General features: G+C 35.5%; 1 protein-coding gene across 1 annotated transcript in view; it reads left to right on the top strand.

Annotated features, from left to right (window-relative positions):
• The first annotated feature begins 12,560 nt into the window (after positions 1–12,560).
• The window catches only part of LOC138697912 (uncharacterized), a 46,875-nt gene continuing 39,526 nt past the window's right edge, over positions 12,561–19,909 (top strand). Inside the window, exon 1 of the mRNA XM_069823505.1 lies at positions 12,561–12,707. The gene's annotated coding sequence lies outside the window, so the exon portion shown is untranslated. The remainder of the gene's footprint in view (positions 12,708–19,909) is intronic.

The raw sequence follows: 19,909 nt of genomic DNA on the forward strand, positions 1-19,909 counted from the left end.
CAGAATTCTAAACTCTGCAAATCCTAAGACTGGATGAGGTATGAAGGAAAATTGAGAACTGAAGAGGTGAGAATGATTTAGTCCTAAGCCACAAAGACAAAACTTTACAGAAGAACGTATTGAAAGTCAAGAATCCAATACTATTGGGTGCGGTATCATAATTTATTCAGCGTGTATGTCTGTTATTTGTTGAGTAAATGTTACAATATTTTACTAGTAGCTTCCCCATATGAACTTTCATAAAAAAATCCTTTCTGGTAAAAATGTGGCTTTTGACGATCTCATTCTCACCCCTTCAATTGTATTTCTTTCCTTTTGTACGCAAGTAGAATATCATTACCTACACTTAACTGTACGCAATAACAACTAAATTTTGCCTGTACGAAACTGGAACGTAAACATCTGCCCCTGAATCACTAGCTTCATTCACAACAGAACATCAGCGCTCCCATGGTAGAAGCCGTCTTAAATGCTTTGACTTATTTCACTGAAAGCAAAGCTGGATCTTGCTCCCCACGTGACGTCATCTGTGCAAGTGAGAGGGAACAATAGGCTATCTGCGGACTGCCACACCATTATACTTTCACCATCTATCCATTAGTCCCCCTTCAGGGGAGGGTAGGCATCACCGTAGTTCCTCAACTCAGTCCCACAAGTTACAATTAACTCAATAGAGAACCCACGGTGCATAGCGCTACCACCAACAATGAATAACCACATCCACGGGGTCCAAGTTCGGCGGCGGACCACAGCCGAATCTACATCGGAGCAAGCCCGAAAACTAGGAAAGAAACGGAGTTGTTGATGAAAGAGGGAAGCGTAATAATTATGATGGCGCAGTGAATCCGAGGTCCAACACCGAAAGTTACCCAGCAGAATTGGTTCAGGGAAAAACCTCTGAAAGAACTTCAACCAGATAACTTGCCCCTACCAGGATTTGAACCCGGGCTCCCTCTTCTCACAGTCAGACGTTCTAACCGCTACACCACAGCGGTGGACTACTTCCACCATGCAGCACTTCAAGCTCATCTGAACTTAAAAAACGAACGAGTTCTCAGTATTTACATGTATTACAGATTAAGGCAATGGTTCCCAAATTTTTTGAAGGCGTGACCCAATTTTGGGCGAGACATTTATTTGTAACAGCCAGAGATAAAATAGACGGATTTATTAGGAAACTTGATTTCTGGTCGACATCACTTGACAGAAAGAAACTGATTCGTTCCAATGTATTAAAGAACTCATGTAAAATTTAGCTACGTACTGTATATCATCACAAATACTGAGTTTGTTTTTGTGGCCATGAAATTAAGTTTGCACAATTTTAAACTACAGATTTCTGAGTATTTTCTGGAAGAAATTCAAAACAATTATGGCAGTCACAGTTAGGTACTTAATCCGGTTGTAGACAGTTGCATTCAATTGGCTTCAATTTCAAATAAAAAATACTAAGGAAGGACATATTGAAATATGAACTGATGGAATGTTGTAACTATTTTTTTCGCGGAGTAGTATAGACCAGTTTTGAATCAAACGAAGATAATAATACTTCGAGCTTGCAAAAGAAGATACTAAATTTTTTATAGTATTTGCAAGTTTATATTTATGGAAATAAGTTTTTAGTATAGGCCTATGATTGCCATCAAAACAAAAGGAAGAAATTGAAAATGCTAATAGTTTGTGAGTATATAGTTCAGATTTAAGAAGCTACTTTCTCAATAACAGGCGCATTTATCGCATTAATTATTTCTTACTTTACTTATAACAACTGAAACATTTTCTATTTTTAAGTTCCATGTTTCAATGTTGTTTGTGTTTCTGTTTCTAAATGCAACATACATTTATAAGACCTTTTTTATTTATTCTGTCAATTACCTCGCGTCTCCACCCAACTCTTTATACGACCTCCTAGAAGGTCGTGACCCCAATTTGGAACCACTGGATTAAGTCATCAGTATATTCTGTTAGCTTAGCAGCTTGTATTTCTGCACTTGTGGTACCTACAAAGCGGAATCTTTACTCACGATGACAAGATTGACAGGTCACGATACTGAGAACAAACTTTAAATTTGACGTTGGCGAGAAATTACCAGTAAATTTTTCTAGTAATCTTTCGCTCACGCACAGGCTTATTTTACGAGATTCATACTTTCATTTTCCTCCTAAAATATATTATTTTATGGAATTTTATCACACTTATAACTCATTGCCTTCCATGAGCACAAATTCATTAACTTCGTCAGTAATGACCGACTTCAATGAAAAACTAATTTCTGTTTAAAATTTTCTCCTAAACTCCTATCATTCTTGCCAGCTGCTAATAAGTAGTAGTTGAATTTCTAGCATGATATTGATAATAACTCAAGAAACCCGAGGTAATAATAGTTTAATATTCGATTATGCAGAAAATGGATGTATTCCATAAACTTTATCACTCCAAACAGTCTTTCGAAGACAAGATGACAAAGTAAGAGTTTATTTTTTTTTCATTTTGGATGCTTAAAGTAGACAAGAACTTTCTTATAGTGTCCGAATGACGTAAAAATTGAAGGTAAATTAATTTTTAAAAAGGTGTTCTCCTTCTAGTTTTAAATACATTATAAAATATTAAGTTTTAAGGATATCCCAAGAAACTATCTACTGGCAATTCTGGCATTGCTATCTGTATATTCTGAATTAAAAACTTGAACATCAAGAAACAAGACAGAGATCTGGATGATGTACATCCTATCCTCGAAACAGACACAGAAGTCAATCCATATGCGTGATGTGTTCTCGCGGCTTCTGCGCGGATCACTGCTATGACATCTGCAACGAAATGACATGATATAGATTTTTAGGATTGCCACAAATACTTTATTTTTCACGGAAATAAATCATTCTGAAAGTATGTTCTGTACGACACAGACTAAATTTGACACTAATTTCTAAGTATCATTTCTAATTTTATTAGAATAGAAAATTTTGTTTTAACATGTTAGAAATGTTTGTTTGTTTGTTCGCCTTTGTAATTCTAAAATGATCAAAATTAATAAATTCTTCAAAATAGACGTATCTATAGGAGTTCAATAGTAGATTCCTCATGTGCTAATATTTACGATATATCCCGAATATCTTGACATCCAGTATTTGTTAATATTAATATACAATGTATTTGCTCAATGTCGTTACAAGCTTGAATATGAAGTTGGTTACCAATTTGGTTGATTTAATTATAATGACATTAGTAAATTTCATTTAAGTCATCTCATGAACTATTCATGATTATGCCCATGCAACGGTTTAGTTGGACCGGTACATACCGGGACGACATTCCGGGAAATAATAGTGTTTGCACGTTGAAAACATGAAGATGCTAAACTGACACCCAGTACAAGAAGCTCATTTGGCAATTGCTAAATTGATAAGGTGAGTTTGTGTAAATATTTTTTCCCACTAAAACACTGAGTCCATAGGTCTTGTTTCGCTACTCCTCAAGAAAGTGATATTCCTTCCTAAGCACTCGAAAATAAGTACGTTTTCAGGATTAGTTACCAGCCATTCGCTGTTAAACTTTCACCCATCTAGACCTAAGTCTAGTAGAGCATTTACTTTGTACGTGTGTACCAGTTCCAGAACTGTGGCTCGGTCTCCAGAGCCTCATTTATTAGAGGAGGATAGACTGTACACCACATGCAGGGGAGTGTGGCTACTGTTTAGAAGAGACAATTGGTTACGCTTCACTATCCCCTCTCCTGCCTTCTTAATATATAGCATTTTCAAAGTTACAATTAATTTGCTTAACGACATTACAAGCTTGAAGATATTATCTACTAAGTTTCCTTAATATGATCTCGAAGTAGGTTCACTGTTTTGAAATACGATCCTAATATAGATTTACTCCATTATGTAATACATTTTTATTAAATTGTTTCTATTTTGATAAAAATTGTAATGCAATTTTTCTAATGAAAAAGTATCGATATAGATCACATTTAAAATTAAAATCGATTTGTGACACGAATTTTAAGTGCAAACACAAAGTGGTAACGCTGCCAGGATGAAATCAATGGCATACGCTATCAACATAAGCATGAGAATGAAGTAAAAACATTAAAGATTGTCATTAACTAGGCCTATCGCCTTATTAGTCTGTTACGGATTTAAGGAAAATTCAACAATGAAGAAGACTTGAAGTCTTACACAGATTTCATAAAAGTTTAATTAGTAAATGGAGCGTTGCAAAATTCATAGAATGTATTACTTTATCCCCTTATTGTAAATAATATTTTAGTTGGTTATTTTACGACGCTGTATCAAAAACTGGGTTATTTAGCGTCGATGGAATTGGTGATACCGAGATGGTATTTGGCGAGATGAGACAAAGGATTCGCTATACATTACCTGACATTTGCTTTACGGTTGGAGAAAACCTCGGAAAAGTCAGGTAATCAGCCCAAGCGGGAATGGAACCGACGTCAGAGCGCAACTTAAATTCGGCAGACGAGCGCCTCAGCTACGCCGGTGGCTGTAACTAATCTCAGCAGCATACCGTTATCAAAGAAGGTACTCTTTTCTTTTCTTCTTTTTCTCTTCTTCTATATTTAATTAGGGTTTCCCTGTTTATCAGGCCTCATTTTGTGGAAGTATTGGACCAGCTATTGTCCCATCTCATGGGTGAATCTTCTCCCTCACGGTCGTCCTTGTTTACAAATTCGTACTAATCTTCCTGGGTCCATTCGTTCCACATGTGCTTTCTATTCTCATTTCCTTATCTTCATCCACTTATGATGAAGTACCTACAAAGAGTTTTGGTTACCAATTTGCTGGATTTAACGATAATGTCAATAGTAACCTTCACATGCCCATGCAACGGGTTAGTTGGACCGGTACACACCGGGACGCCATTCCGGGAAGTAATAGTGTTTACACGTTGGAAACATGAGGATGCCAAACTGACACCCAGTACAAGAAGCCCATTTGGCAATGGAATTATAATATGCACTTTGGCACATCGCTATATTATTATCAGACATCTGATTCTAGGGCAAATGCCTATTTTGTTTCTTTAGGAGAAAAGTAAAAATAATTATTAATATTTGTGTTTCATGGAAATTGAAAGGTATTCAAAGAGTTTTATAGTGCCCTAAAATGCCCTAAAACGGTTATTAGAGCCTAATTTGTTAATATTAGCCTAAAAATGCCTAACTCACTGTAAAGTTTCGCATTTTACTCTTACTTTTTATAATTTATACATGCATTCACTGCGAAATTTAAGGCATTTAAAAAGTGGAAAGTTTGCTTCACACCGGCCATGAAACCATTGATAAAGGAAACAAAATGTTTTGAATCTCACGACACTCGCAATAGATTTCACCGAATTTAACATGTTTGGAGGCATAAATGCCGACAAAGAACCAACCTTAGTTTTGAAGCAGGCAACAATCACAACATGTGCTGCTACCGATTCAGAGATATACTATACTATAAAAATGACTGTTTTCGGTCTGAAACCGATTAGCTGTACTGCCCTTCAGAGTGTCATAAAATCACAATTTTTGGAGAAAGAGTGTTTTTGAAATATTTATGAAAAGTCGTAAAACTGCGAATTAGTAGGGTAAACCGTTACAAAATATTTAAAAGAATGGCCCTCCTAGTGTTAACACTACCAGGAAATGCAACAATAAGTGGAACTTTGTATGTTTGTCCAATTGAATCTCAATAACAACGGTTCATTTTAATGCTCGTTAACAGTTGCTCTTTCCCTCACCTTATTTGTGTTGAGAAGTTTTGAGCGGTAGGACGTTTTCCTGTGAAGTTTAACGCGATAATGCCGAAAAATATAAGTGCAAAATCTACATTGATCCGGCAATGGCTAACAGAATATTCAGAATTCACTTATGATGGAAAAATAATATTCTGAAAGATTTGTAGCAAACAGGTATGTAACAATAGTTGAAATATATAAATTCTATTAATTTTAATGAGTAGGCCTATAATAATTATACATTGACTGAGCTATCCTGAGGTATAATTCTTTTTAAGACCACTACACTTTAACCTTTTAAAGTCCGATAGTTAAAGTATTTGCAGGTCATTAAAATTTTGATTGTTCGAACCCACTAACTTTGTGATAGAAATACGGCAATACAACAATTAGGATTTTATTTTAATTCAGTTTACTTTACATTTTTAGATTTCGCAAGAAAAGAAGTGCCACCTAAAGCAGCATGTGCAAGGAGCGGCTCATAAGGCTAAAGCTCAGCAGAAAAATCAACTGCAACAAACTTTACTAACACACCCTACTTCAATCTCAGCAGCAATTTCTATGCTGATTTAACCAGAGCGTTTGTTGCTGCTAACATTCCCTGGAATGCAATTGAAAATCCGGTTTTAAGACAGTTTTTACAAAAATACTGCAAACAAAATATCCCATCTGAGTCGACCCTAAGAAAAAATTACTTAGACAGAATATACAATGAAACTTTAGCTTCCATTCGGGAGGATATAGGTGAATCTTACATATGGGTCTCTGTGGATGGAACCTCAGATCCTATGAATAGGTATATAGCAAATATGGTAGTAGGAAAACTTAGTCCTGATGGACCTTCGATTCCACACCTCGTATGTGTTAAGGAACTTTCGAAAGTGAATAGCCAAGCCATTGCTTATTTTGTAAATAAAGGCCTACAGTCTATATACTCAGGTAATATAGACGATTCTAAAGTTCTGTTGTTTTGTACTGATGCTGCCTCATACATGGTTGCTGCAGCTCCACTTCTTAAAACATTTTATCCTAACTTCACGCATGTAACCTGTCTAGCACATGGCCTTCACAGGGTTTCTGAAACAATCTGGAATGAATTTCCTCTTGTCAATTCGTTTATTTCTAACACAAAAAAATGTTTTTGTAAAGCCCCATCCAGGATTTCAATATTCAGAGAGAACTTTCCAGATATCCCACTCCCACCTCAGCCGGTTGTTACACGATGGGGAACCTGGATTCAGTCAGTGGTGTATTATTCTAAGTATTTTAAAGAAGTGGTCACAGTTATTGATAAATTACCTGAAACTGATAGTGCAACGTGTGTGAAAGCAGTGAAAGATTGTCTGAATGACTCACGAGTGAAAAACGATATTGCCTACATAACATCAAACTTTTCTTTCATACCTGCAAGCATTGAACAATTAGAACGTGAAAAAAAATCTCTTTGTAGCCAAATAGCAATAGTAAAGGAAGCTCAAGTGAACATACATTCTGCTTTGGGCGAAACTGGGAAAAAAAGTTAAAAATATGTGGGACAACGTATTAAATAAAAATGTAGGATTTTCATTGTTCGAAAAAGTATCAAGAGTAATATCGGGGGAAAGTGTAAATGTTCCAGTAAGTATTGATGTTTCTATTGTACCTAATTTAAAATTTGCGCCTCTCACATCAGTTTCGGCTGAAAGAAGTCTTTCTGCTTTCAAAATGATTCTCAGTGATAAAAGGCAAAGGTTAACTGTGGAGAATTTAGAAAAAATTCTGGTGGTGTACTGTGCAGATAATTATAATAAAGTCTGAGCATGGAACTGAATTTCAATAACTTAAAATGAGTAATCTTGATATCAATAATCATTATTTCATTAGTTTCAATATATTAAATTTGTGCAGCTCTGTTTATAAATATAATATAGTATTCTTTTTTAATGTTTAAACATACTTTTTTGTGCGTATTTTAGTGTATAACTAAAAATTTCAGTGAAAGAAATAAGTATGATACCTTGATGTGCCTAAAATGCCTATTTTCATTAAAATAGAGCCTAATTTTACAAATTTTGAGCTTTTTTTAGGCGCCTAAAACTGCAATTTTTAGTGCCTAAAAATCCAATGTCTAATTATTATCCACTTAGTCAAGTCATGTATATCACATTGCTCTCTTATTGACTGATTTTTCTTCTGTCCCACATGGTATTTCCCTGAATCATTCCTAAAACTATTGTATTTATTTTTTGCTTTCTTCTTTTTGTTTCTGCTCTGGTTTCGGCTGCATATGTCATCACTGAACGTAGTGTCATTGTCTTATATATTTTTTTATTTTTCCCCTCAGTTGTTATATATTTATCCTCCATGCAATATCTTGTAGGCATCCTGCTACCTTGTCGCCTTCATCAGCTTTCTTCTTTGTGTGGTTTCGAAATATGACCACACTTAACATATTACAATAGAATTCAGTGGCTGCCAAATTGTGTCATTATTCGACAGTTTTTAAGCTCATATCAGTGAAGTTAGTCGTGGTGTTTAAAAGTAGGCTATATCCTTACAATTTTCGGTTTTCTCTTTTAATAATAGCCTATTATTGTCATTTGGCCACCTTACGCGGACTGTGCAGACAGTTTAGTTGTGGAATCTCTTGTCATTCGACCATGAGGGAGATGAGTTAAACTTCTTTGCCCTCGTTGGCTGGCCGGCTTTACGAAGGCTGGACCAGTGACGAGTCCGTACACTTAGAAACGCTTTGGCCCATTGTTAGCCCTATAGGCCTATCTGAGATGATTGTCTAAGTCCGACAGGTAGCCTGAGTGGTATCCAAAACTGACAGGTGAGTCATCATGTCTCAGCCTCTGAGAGAGAGAGACAGATCCCGCTTCTCGGACGAGTAGCGTGATAAGCTCCATGAGCCCGGAGCCTCAAGTCCTTTCTATATCAAGATGGTAAACCCGTACCACCCCCAAGATTTCATCCCAGCCTATTTTTACTATTGTAGATGATAAATAAAATAAAAGAGAGACGGACATTGTTCGTGTAATGATAGAGGGAAATGGTAGTACCCCGAGATAACGTCGCTTCTGTCCATCACAAATTCTATCGCGATCTAGCCGGGAATCGAACCCAAGTAGCTAGGATAGAAGAACAGCGCGATAACACTCAGCCACAGACACGGTTTGCTTGCCCTTGTCTTATATCACCCACTAAAACAATGAACTGGCTCTGATTCAGTGATATTCAGCCCTCTCCATCACAAGAAGCTACAGATCCTGGCAAGTTTAGCTAAACTTTTGTCATTGATATAGAGAATTTTTCTCACACCCCTTCTGGATTTATAACCGAAAAGCCGAAAAAAAAAAATGGAACCCGGTATCCTGTTCAGATTTTATCATTATGCAAGGAGGAAGTGGTCAATGACCGTGATGTTACTACACAGTGTGGACAATACTGCAGCAGTTTGTTTTCCTGTTTGTGAATTCACATAATATTCTATTGATTTTAGCCATGGTCACGAGATGATTGTGTATAAGTTGATTAAATTCCCGGCACTAGGATCCGCAGCTCATTTCTCTTTTGCAGAAAATAATGACAGAAACAAGTTATTAAGTACAGCAACTGAAACAGATTTAAATTTAAAACGTGTACGCTATAAAGCATCTTTACACTATACAATATTAGGTTTCAGTGTTATTTCGTTCAAAATTAAGTGTAAACAAATTAACTTCAACCGAACAGGAATGGGGTTAATGCAGTTAAGGACATTTTCCCGTTTTTGAAGATGTCAGTGATGTTATCAGACGGGACTATGACATGGTTATTTAAAATGTATTAGTTCCCAGAGCATTATTCGGATCCTGATTACAGCCGTTGTCTCATAATGATATATTTTTATAATAATATTAATAAAATTATAATTATTACAATAAATATTATTATATTTTATTTTATAATTGGGATATGGTGGATGAGGGCAATTTGAGTATAAGTTACAATTTACTGAATAACACTTAATTTAATCTTCAAACACATGTCAATTTAATATATATTATCAATTTCACAACTGCCTGTCATGAAGTGTTAGAAATTTGTGTTAATCACAATGATACAGTCTGCTGAAAAAAACACTGTTTCTTGTTTACCAGTCCATGAAATGACCCACCATATTCAAAGCAATATTGTTGAGAAACCATCTATAATAGGTCTACAGTATAACCAAATTCATGCATGTATACATTACACATGTACAGAACATGTTTTAATAGGCCTAATTGTAATGATTAATAGTTTGTTAGTAAATGACAATTTACAAACGTATGTTAACTAGGGTATTATTATAGGTTAATTGAGTACCTAACCTAGTTTTCGTTCCAGATCATGCCACGTACACAAATTATGAATTGGTGAAAGATAAATGTTTTTTGACCCTGGTTTTAATTGGAGATATTTTAAGTTTACAAGATAACCCTTATCAGCAACTTTAGTTTGACTGAAATTATTTTTATCTTTTTAGGTCTAATTAAAATTTTTAATGCCAACCTAACTTTTACAGTCTGTTCCTAGATACATACACTAACCAGTGGTTGGGATATTATTCGATTTAACAAGGTCTTTAAAGTATGCTTTACTTCAATACTACACATTATACCCAAATTTCAGTAGAGAATCTGTTCGCAGAATATTGAAATCTGCAGGTTTTCACTCCTACAAATTACAGCATTTACACACAATGCAAGAAAAGGATCCACTCAAGAGGCGAACATATTGCAACTGGATCACACAGCGTTTGCGTACTGATCGATCCTTCCTTCAGGATGTTCTGTTCAGTGACGAATGCTTATTCTTTCTGGATGGGCACCCTCATGCACAAAATGCACGATACTTATCCATAGAAAACCCAAGATGGATGCATGAAGCTAACAAGCCTGGTGTGATGTGAATTACTAGGTAATATGGTTGTGGAACCATATTCCTTTGATGGAAATGTAAATCAACACATATAGCCTATGGTGAGTTACTGCACAGCACTGTAATGGAATTTCTATATGATTTAACACTGAACAAACGGATAAGAATGTGGTTTCAACAAGATGGGGCTACCGGTGTGCACTGGATTGGACGAGGTGGACCTCAGTTATGGCCTCCACGGTCACCAGACCTCACACACCTGGATTTCTTTCTATGAGGATTTGTAAAACAGCACGTTTTTCGGACAGAGCCTACACATTTATAGATGACTTGAAACACTTGAAGATGTGTTATCCAGCACATCCCACCTGTAACACTTTTAAGCGCGACAGAAGGACGTCAATATCTAGTGAGGCACTGTCTTCAAGTAAATGGAACACATTTTGAACATCTGCGATAGTGAACATTACTGTATACAATTGTATTCCAATTAGAGTAATGTTTCCCATTTGTCAACAGACTTCTATGTCCCACGGTATTTAGGAATGATAAGACTAATTTTTATTTTGCGTTTTAAGCTATTGCTGCTCATTTTAAGAGAAAATGCTTATTTTCGCCTTTATTGCTCATTAAAAGTAAACTGAAAGTATATTTATTTCCTATGTTGAGTGTTGTTAACCAGAATTTAGTTAGCTTAAATTTATTGTGCTTATGTGCGAGTTCATGTTGACTATTCCACAATTGTACCCCTCTATAGTGCTTATTTTATTATATAAACGAATTACTAGTATCTTAAAATCTCCCCTCGCCTACCCAAATGTGTCGGTCACTAGTGAAAAGTTTGAATGTGTATTGACTGTAAATACATTATAGAAAATGAAACAAATCTGTCAAATAATAAAAGGTGATACAACAGTTGTAGTAAAAGTCCGTTTACAGAGCCTATTTGCTTCAAACATGCTCCAGTTACGCTAGTTGAAGTAGAACGACGATCTTTTTCTGTCATAAAAGCTGTTCTATCCGACCACAGAATCTAAAATTGTACAGTACTTTGTGGTATGCGCAAACAATAGTGACGCGTGTTGCCATCAAACATGTTATGTTTCATTTAACGACGCTCGCAACTGCAGAGGTTATATCAGCGTCGCCGGATGTGCCGAAATTTTGTCCTGCAGTTCTTTTACAGGTCAGTAAATCTACTGACGTGAGCCTGTCGCATTTAAGCACTCTTAAATGCCATCGGCCTGGCCCATGATCGAACACGCAACCTTGGGCGCTATACCAACTAGCCAACCAGGCCGACCTTACCATCAATATCATGTAAATTAGCTGATTAAATATTATATTAGGCTTATGCCCTTTTTTAAACTTTTCCATTTTTTTCTGTTCTGTTTTAATTGCCTTTTTTTGCCTGCCAATTGTGTATTTTAAAATTTACATTGCCATTTTCATGTTTTAATTGCCTTTTCTCGCCTGTTAATTGTGTCTTTTTGAAATAACAGTACCATTTTCATGTTTTAATTGCCTTTTTTGTCTGACAATTGTGCCTTTTTAAAATTCGTAGTGCCATTTTCATGTTTTAATTGCATTTTTCCTGCCAATTGTGCCTTTTTAAAACGTACAGTATCATTTTAATATTTTAATTACCTTTTTTTCCTACCTATTTTAAGTATTACGAATGCCTAAACATCCGGACGTTAGCTGAAGGCGATCGTGATGATATTGACGTTGATAGTAATAATTTATAACTGATTTAATTAGAGGTTTGTGAAAATTTATTGATCGAAGAAAATATGAAATTAAATTTTATGGTATAGATTTTGAATATAAGCATATCATAATGCGTACTTTAGCAACAGTTCATCAGGCCACACAACTACGCGCCGAGATGCCTGGCGCACGCGCAGACAATTCTGGAGCCGGAGCCTGGGTCCAGAGACGGTCGATCAGTATCCCAGTTATTCGCGACGCCATTGCGAGCCCAGGGAAGGCGTGTCACCATGGAGTCCGCGATGACCAACCCGCATAATCACGAGGACAAATGAACCACCACCGTCGCGCCTACATCCAAAACGTGAGTATTCACTTTCACCTTCAGACATTGACTGACAAGGGCTGTTGGGAACAATTATATGGGAGATCGTTCTGTCTCCACGCATGACATACAGAATAGAGGACTGTTTCAATTCTTAAGAGGAACATAATATGCTGAAGACAGTCATCTCATTTGACTGCATAACTAAGCATTATAATTACGATGATTATTATTATTATGATGACGATTTTATTCTTCGAGTTCCTAATAATGATGCTAGTAATGGTGATAATGTTAGCGATTTTAATCCTCATAGTATCGATATTGATTTTGACAATGGAAATATCGAGGTCAACATTATCGATAACCGGAATGTTGCCATTCCTCATAAAGATGATTATATTATGTCGATAATGTCCTTGTTTGCCATGATAAAGGGATTGACAGATGGTAATATTGTTTTTTATGATTTCCAGATTTATTATTGGTTATGATGTATATCATTACAATGATTATGTTGCATGCAAACTTTATATGTGATGAAAATGGTGGTAATTCATATGAGGAGGAAGATAGTATGTAGTAATGTGTACAAAGCTAAAATTTATTATTATTATTATTATTATTATTATTATTATTATTATTATTATTATTATTATTGGCGGCCGGGTAGCTCAGTTGGTAGAGCAGCTGGCTACGGACTGGAAGGTTCGGGGTTCGATCCCAGGTGGTAACAGGATTTTTTCTCGTTGCCAAACTTTCAGAACGGCACCGAGGTTCACTCAGCCTCCTATAAAATTGAGTACCGGGTCTTTCCCGGGGATAAAAGGCGGTCAGAGCGTGGTGCCGACCACACCACCTCATTCTAGTGCCGAGGTCATGGAAAGCATGGGGCTCTTACCTCCATGCCCCACCAAGTGCCTTCATGGCATGTTACGGGGATACCTTTACCTTTTATTATTATTATTATTATTATTATATTATTATTATTATTATTATTATTATTATTATTATTATTATTATTATTATTATTATTATACCGATTTTATGTGTTGATGTTCTTCATGATAAAGACGTCAATAATAATATTGATAATTTCTTCAACACATTTGAAAAATATGTTGACTATTTCGAAGCCGTGGTTTCCTTCAATACTTTTAATATATTGATAATAGAACTTACTATAATACCGTGTGACACTAAAGTGACTTGTCAAATGGGGAAAACAATGTTAATTGAAAATGACAAATATAGACATTACAAATTATTTCTTTGGAACAAATATCTTAGTAATCACATTCCACATCAAATATCATACAGCACAATATTATACAGTGCATTACCATCAGATAAACACGACTAGGTTTTCAAGTAAAGATTACTATTCTCAGTGCAACTGTACACTGCACTACTGAATATGTTCAAAGTGTGTTCCATTTACTTGGAGACATTCCTCTGACATAATTATTAAAAGTGTTTATTGTGAAATGTTTTCGATAATGTGGGTGATCCTTTGTTTTAATTCACCTATAGCCACAGGCTGTCTCTGATAACATACTGTTTCACATATCCCACACAGAAAAAATATACAGGTGTAAGGTCTGGTGACCGTGGAGGCCACAACTGATTTCAACCCTATTCAATTCGATGCACACACGTTATTTAATTTATCACAAACTGTCTTAGCATAATGTGAAGTGGCAACATCTAACAGTCCACATTTTCATCAGCTCATTCACTGGTAAATCATATAGGAATTCCGTTAGAATGCTATCTAGCAATTCGTTAAATGTGTACTGGTTCACACTGCCTTCGAAAATATATGGTCCCACAATTATATCGCCTAGTATTCCACACCGTACCTTTTTCTTTTTAAGCACTAGGGTTATTGGATTCACTCATCCATTTTTAGTTTCATTTGGGCCGATATCGTGAATTTTGTGTATCAATATAACCCATCTAGAAAAAATAGGCATTTGTCACTGAATAAAATATACTGACGGGACAATTGGTCACTACGCAAACACAGGATGATCCAGTTGCACTAAACTGGCTTCTTCCATGAATCTCTTCTTGCGCCGAGTGCACATGCTGCAAATAGTATGGGTGGAAACGTGCCGATTTCAACGTTCTGCGAATAGATTTCCCACTTCATAACACCACTTTCTCGAGCCTAATTTTGCACTGACCATTTAAAGACCGAACGACATCTTTGCAGTGGCATCCATTGTTGTTCATCAATAGTCGATTTATGACTACTTCTCATCATGTCGAGCAAATTAAACGTTGTTTTAAATTGATGTAATAAAATGCATACAGTACATTGTTGTTATGATTTTGGAATGTCTGGATGACGACGATGAAACTCGACTGCAGCTTCCCTCGTTGTTCTGTGATTTTTCCCCACAGAGCAGTATTAGGTCCTCTCGCTCAGCAGGAGTCAACATGATCTGTTCTCCAGCTCTCAATCAATATCAATTACAACTCAAAACAATAATAATTATCTCTCCCCTTCTGCTCTCAATAACTCCGGAAAAAAAAAATAGAAACTAACTGTAGCATTGTTAGTTACTATAGCCTACTTCGCGATTAAATCACGAAACAAATACAAACGAAAGATAGCAGTCATTTCCGAATAGAATAATGTATTCCATTTGGCAAGTGATTTATGTGTTATACAGTATTTGTGACAATATACAGTCTTAGAAACAATTGATGGACCGACTCTTGGTGGTGAAGAAGTATTGAAGAGCGATTCACATCAGTAAATTTGTATGTGTGCTGTCTCCTTTGAGTTCAAGTCGGGCAGCTGTAAGCCTCTCTTCGTGCCGTCTTTGTACCGTTCACCCCGGTGAAGCAGTCAGTAACATTCTGGCTTGTAACGTGGATGGATTGTGACGTGGGGGCCCGGATTCAATTCACGGTCAGATAAAGTTTTTAATTGTTTTAAATAACGTCGCTAAGTTTTATACATGTTACCTGTCTTCATTAAATAAAACAAAGTGGAACAACTTACTGTGGGTTAATACTTGGCTCGACTTGGAGAATATTTATTTTTATTTTTATTTTAGTAGGTTATTTTACGACGCTTTATGAACATCTTCGGTTATTTAGTGTCTGAATGATATGAAGGTGATAATGCCGGTGAAATGAGTGCGGGGCCCAAGACTGAAAATTACCCAGCTCATATTGGGTTGAAGGAAAACCCCGGGAAAACCTCAACCAAGTAACTTGCCCCGACCGGGAATCGAACCCGGGCCACCTGGTTTCGCGGCTAGATGCGTTAACCGTTACTTCACAGGTGTGGACGACTTGGAGAATAAAAACCAAATATATATACAGAGTGTAACAGGATCTCACCGACAAACTTTGAGGAAAGATGGATCACACAGAGAGGGTCCTTTTTTTGTTAAAGAACATATGCTCGATAACACTTCTTTCATGAACTATGGATCCTTTTTAGAAGCGCATTCCGTATAAAGTATGTTGCATAAGTGTGTGTCTTAAGTCCTTATCATCTCTGTTACAATGCTGTAGTATACTATTGGTCTGTCTGGTACATCTTCAATCCATCTTACCATTAAGCAATCCAACACTGCCATGCTTAACAGAGTTGCATGATGAATGCTGCTAAGGTGTCAAAAATATAATGAGGTACTGCTGCAGAGTATGTAATTTTAACACCTGTTGTACAGTTGTCAAAAAGAAAAGTGGCCGCACTCGTGAACAGCAAATATTTTCAAAGTCCACTTCGGGTCGCGGCGATGTTACACGATGCATGTGCTTGTACTAGTAGTTCCGGAACTATGAAAGTGTTCCATATCTGCGCCTCGTAGACCAGCGGTAGAGTGCTTGTTTAATGATTCAAAGGTTGTGGGTTCGGGCCTTCTTCAAGTTTTCATTTTATTTTTTATTCGTTCTTTAGCGATGTAAATGATATACAAATTGTCATTTATATTCAGTTATCGTTCTTTATGGATATCACGTTATTTATATTTTGTTATCGTTCTTTAGAGATATGAATAAAATTCAAGTCATCATTTGTATTCTCTTATCGTTTTATAACGATATGAATAATAATAATTATTATTATTGTATCTCCAATGGGGGTTAGCCCTATTTTATATATGTATGTTAGGGCTATAGTTTTATACACAAAAAAGATAAGCATAAAGAGAAATGGAAAAGAAAATTAAATTAGCTTACGCGATGTAAACAAAACATAAACAATCCGTAAATTAGGCATTCCGATTGCAAAACAAACAACACACATACGTAACTCTTCTATAACACAAATATGCAGCTTTCCGTACCATACATCATAAATTAATACACAATAGTCACACAAACACAATCAAACTATAATTACGACATTGCGACGACATCAAGCATCCCATAACTGACTCACATACATAACAAATCCGTTACAACACATACACTTCAACATAGTAACCACACTTTTAAAAGTTACAAATTTGGCTCCAAGAAGAATAAATAGGACACTGTTATTAATTACTATTCTTCTACAATTTCTTAAATACATCTGTAATAAATCTGTGAAATTCCGATATGAATAATATTCACGTTTTTTATATTCTGTTGTCGTTCTTTAGCGATATAAATAATATTCAAGTTACCATTTATATTCTGTTTCCTTCATTAGCATTATAAAATAATATTCAAGTTATTTATATTGTTATTGTTCTTTTGCAATATAAATAATCTGTATTTTATGTAAGTAATTATTATAACACAACCATTTTTATTTACAAAATAGGTTTTTTTATTTAGATAATTAAATACGTATTATATAATATCTTATATTAGGGTAGACGTAGCATTTGTGGCCCGTGCACCATTAGTGGCCATTTTCGAATTTAAAATGTTATATTAAGTGCCTAATTTAGTTCTGGCAATGGGAATCATGCTAATATGTTCCAATGTGTTGCTGTGCAACCATGATTCTGATTGGTTGCCATTCAGCTCCAATCTTTTGTTCTACAAAATGGTTAATTCATAAATGTACTGAAGTTGTGATTCTTGCTTACGTATTTTCTTTAGAGTTGCAGGTAAGAATTACAATATAAAATCTGTACTAGTTTCTATAAAGTTACATGATATTGTTGTTGTGATCCATCTCAAAGCATACAGGTATCTACTGATATTCATTATTTTATGAAAACATAATCGCAATCCTTGATACCAGGGATGGCCACAAATGGAACATGAATGTAGTATCAAGCACCATTTGTAGTCACAATAATGACCACAAATAGGGGTTACTTAAGCACCTTTTCTGACCACTTTTGTAATTTATTATTCCAGTTAGGAAATTCTAATATTTTGTGTTTTCTTTATTTTATTTTTCTTTTATAGCACTTTTACTTAACATGAGTTCTAAGAAAAATCGTGAATATAAAAGAAAATTATTTCAATATTCGCCATCAAAAGTATTACGTGCTCTGCATGCAGTGAGAGATGGAATGAAAGTTGCAACAGCTGCCACAACCTTTAATGTTCCCAGATCTACGTTAAGGAACAAACTATCAGGACGTGCACCTGAATCATCTGGAAAAGTTGGACAGTGTGCGGTTCTCGGAGATGTTGCTGGCAAAATGGTTGAAAAGTTGTGCAAGGTCTGGATTTCCAATAAACAAAGAAAGCTTGCTGGATTCTGTTGAAAAAATGGTACGAAACTGTAAACTAAACACACCATTCATCAATTGCAGACCTGGACGTAAGTGGTTTGATGCATTTATGAGAAGACATCCTGATCTAAGTATAAAAGAAGCAGAGCAGATCAACAAGATTCAGGCATTAAACACAGAGGAAAAAATTCCGGAATTGGTTTACGGAAATTACTGATCTGCTTACTCCTGAAGAACAGGAAGTATTAAATGATCCCCAGAGAGTGTGGAATTGTGATGAAACTTCGTTCTACCTTTCACCCTCAGGAGGCTTAGTTCTTGCACCCAAAGGTGAACATGTTTGTGACACGTCAAAGACTAGTGATAAGGAGAACATTACAACACTTATCACAGTGAATGCATCTGGAGTATTGGCACCTCCTCTCACTTTGTATAAATATGAAAGAATGAATATGACAGTTGTGAAGCAAGCAAATTGAAAACAAAAAAAAAACAAAAAACAAAAAGACAATGAAACTAAGAAGAGGCGTGAAAATAAACAGAAAGTGTCCTAAAGATCAAAAACTAAAAATCAAAGGAAGATGGAAGATGAAATAACCACATCCGAAAGTGACATAGCTATTTCATCTGAATCTGAACTTTGTGACGAATCCAGTGATGAAAATGTTCGTGCCAAAGAGGCTGAAGTAAATGATTGGGTACTTGTTGCATTTAGACACAAGGAAAGTGTCCGAAGATTTGTGGGTTTAATACAAGAAAAACATATTGATGGATGGCTTGTGAAATTTGCTAGACGAGTTGGGGCGAATAAATTTACATGGCTTGTAAATGATGACATATCAGTAGTTGACAATGAGTAAATAGAGTGTTATCTCTTCCCAAATTCCATAGAAAAGATGACCGTGTAATATGCTTCATTTTCTCTGAAGGCTTTAAACGTTTGAATGTGGAGTGATTTTTCTGTTTATTTAGTAAGTTTAATATAGTATGTTATTTGTATTTAAGATTTGTCTGCTGCAAAACATATGCTCATTTGTAAACTCAAATTACAGTAATTTATCCCTTATCTTGTTAAATTTATCGAAATGAAAGATTGTGACAATGTTATGGCAAAAACAAAAATGGCCACATATGGTACACGCGGGTGGCCAAAAATGGGGTTTACGTGGCCACAAATGGTGAAAATTTTAAACATGTATAAAAGTTTTTGTGTAAGTGTATGTATTTGTTTTTGAGCTATGCTAATAAAACAGTTCATAGTAAACATATTAGTTAACACATACCTCAAGAAAGTTGGGGATTATAGTGTCCCAATTATTGATTTTTGAAAATAAACTTAAAAATAATCCTAAAAGTGGCCACAAATGGTGCATCTACCCTAATTAAACAAACCGTTATTTATCATTTATATTCTGTTATCGTTCTTTAGTGATACTGTATAAATAATATTCACGTTATTTATATTGTAATCGTTCTTTAGCGATATAAATAACATAAATTAATATTAGGTTTGGAAAAATCCAGTTGCATAATACTGGTATTAGTTTTTCTTTTTGTATTATTACATTATACTATCTTCAACCACAATAAAAT

This window comes from Periplaneta americana, chromosome 4 (genome assembly GCF_040183065.1).
Source record: "Periplaneta americana isolate PAMFEO1 chromosome 4, P.americana_PAMFEO1_priV1, whole genome shotgun sequence".
Lineage (NCBI taxonomy): Eukaryota > Metazoa > Arthropoda > Insecta > Blattodea > Blattidae > Periplaneta > Periplaneta americana.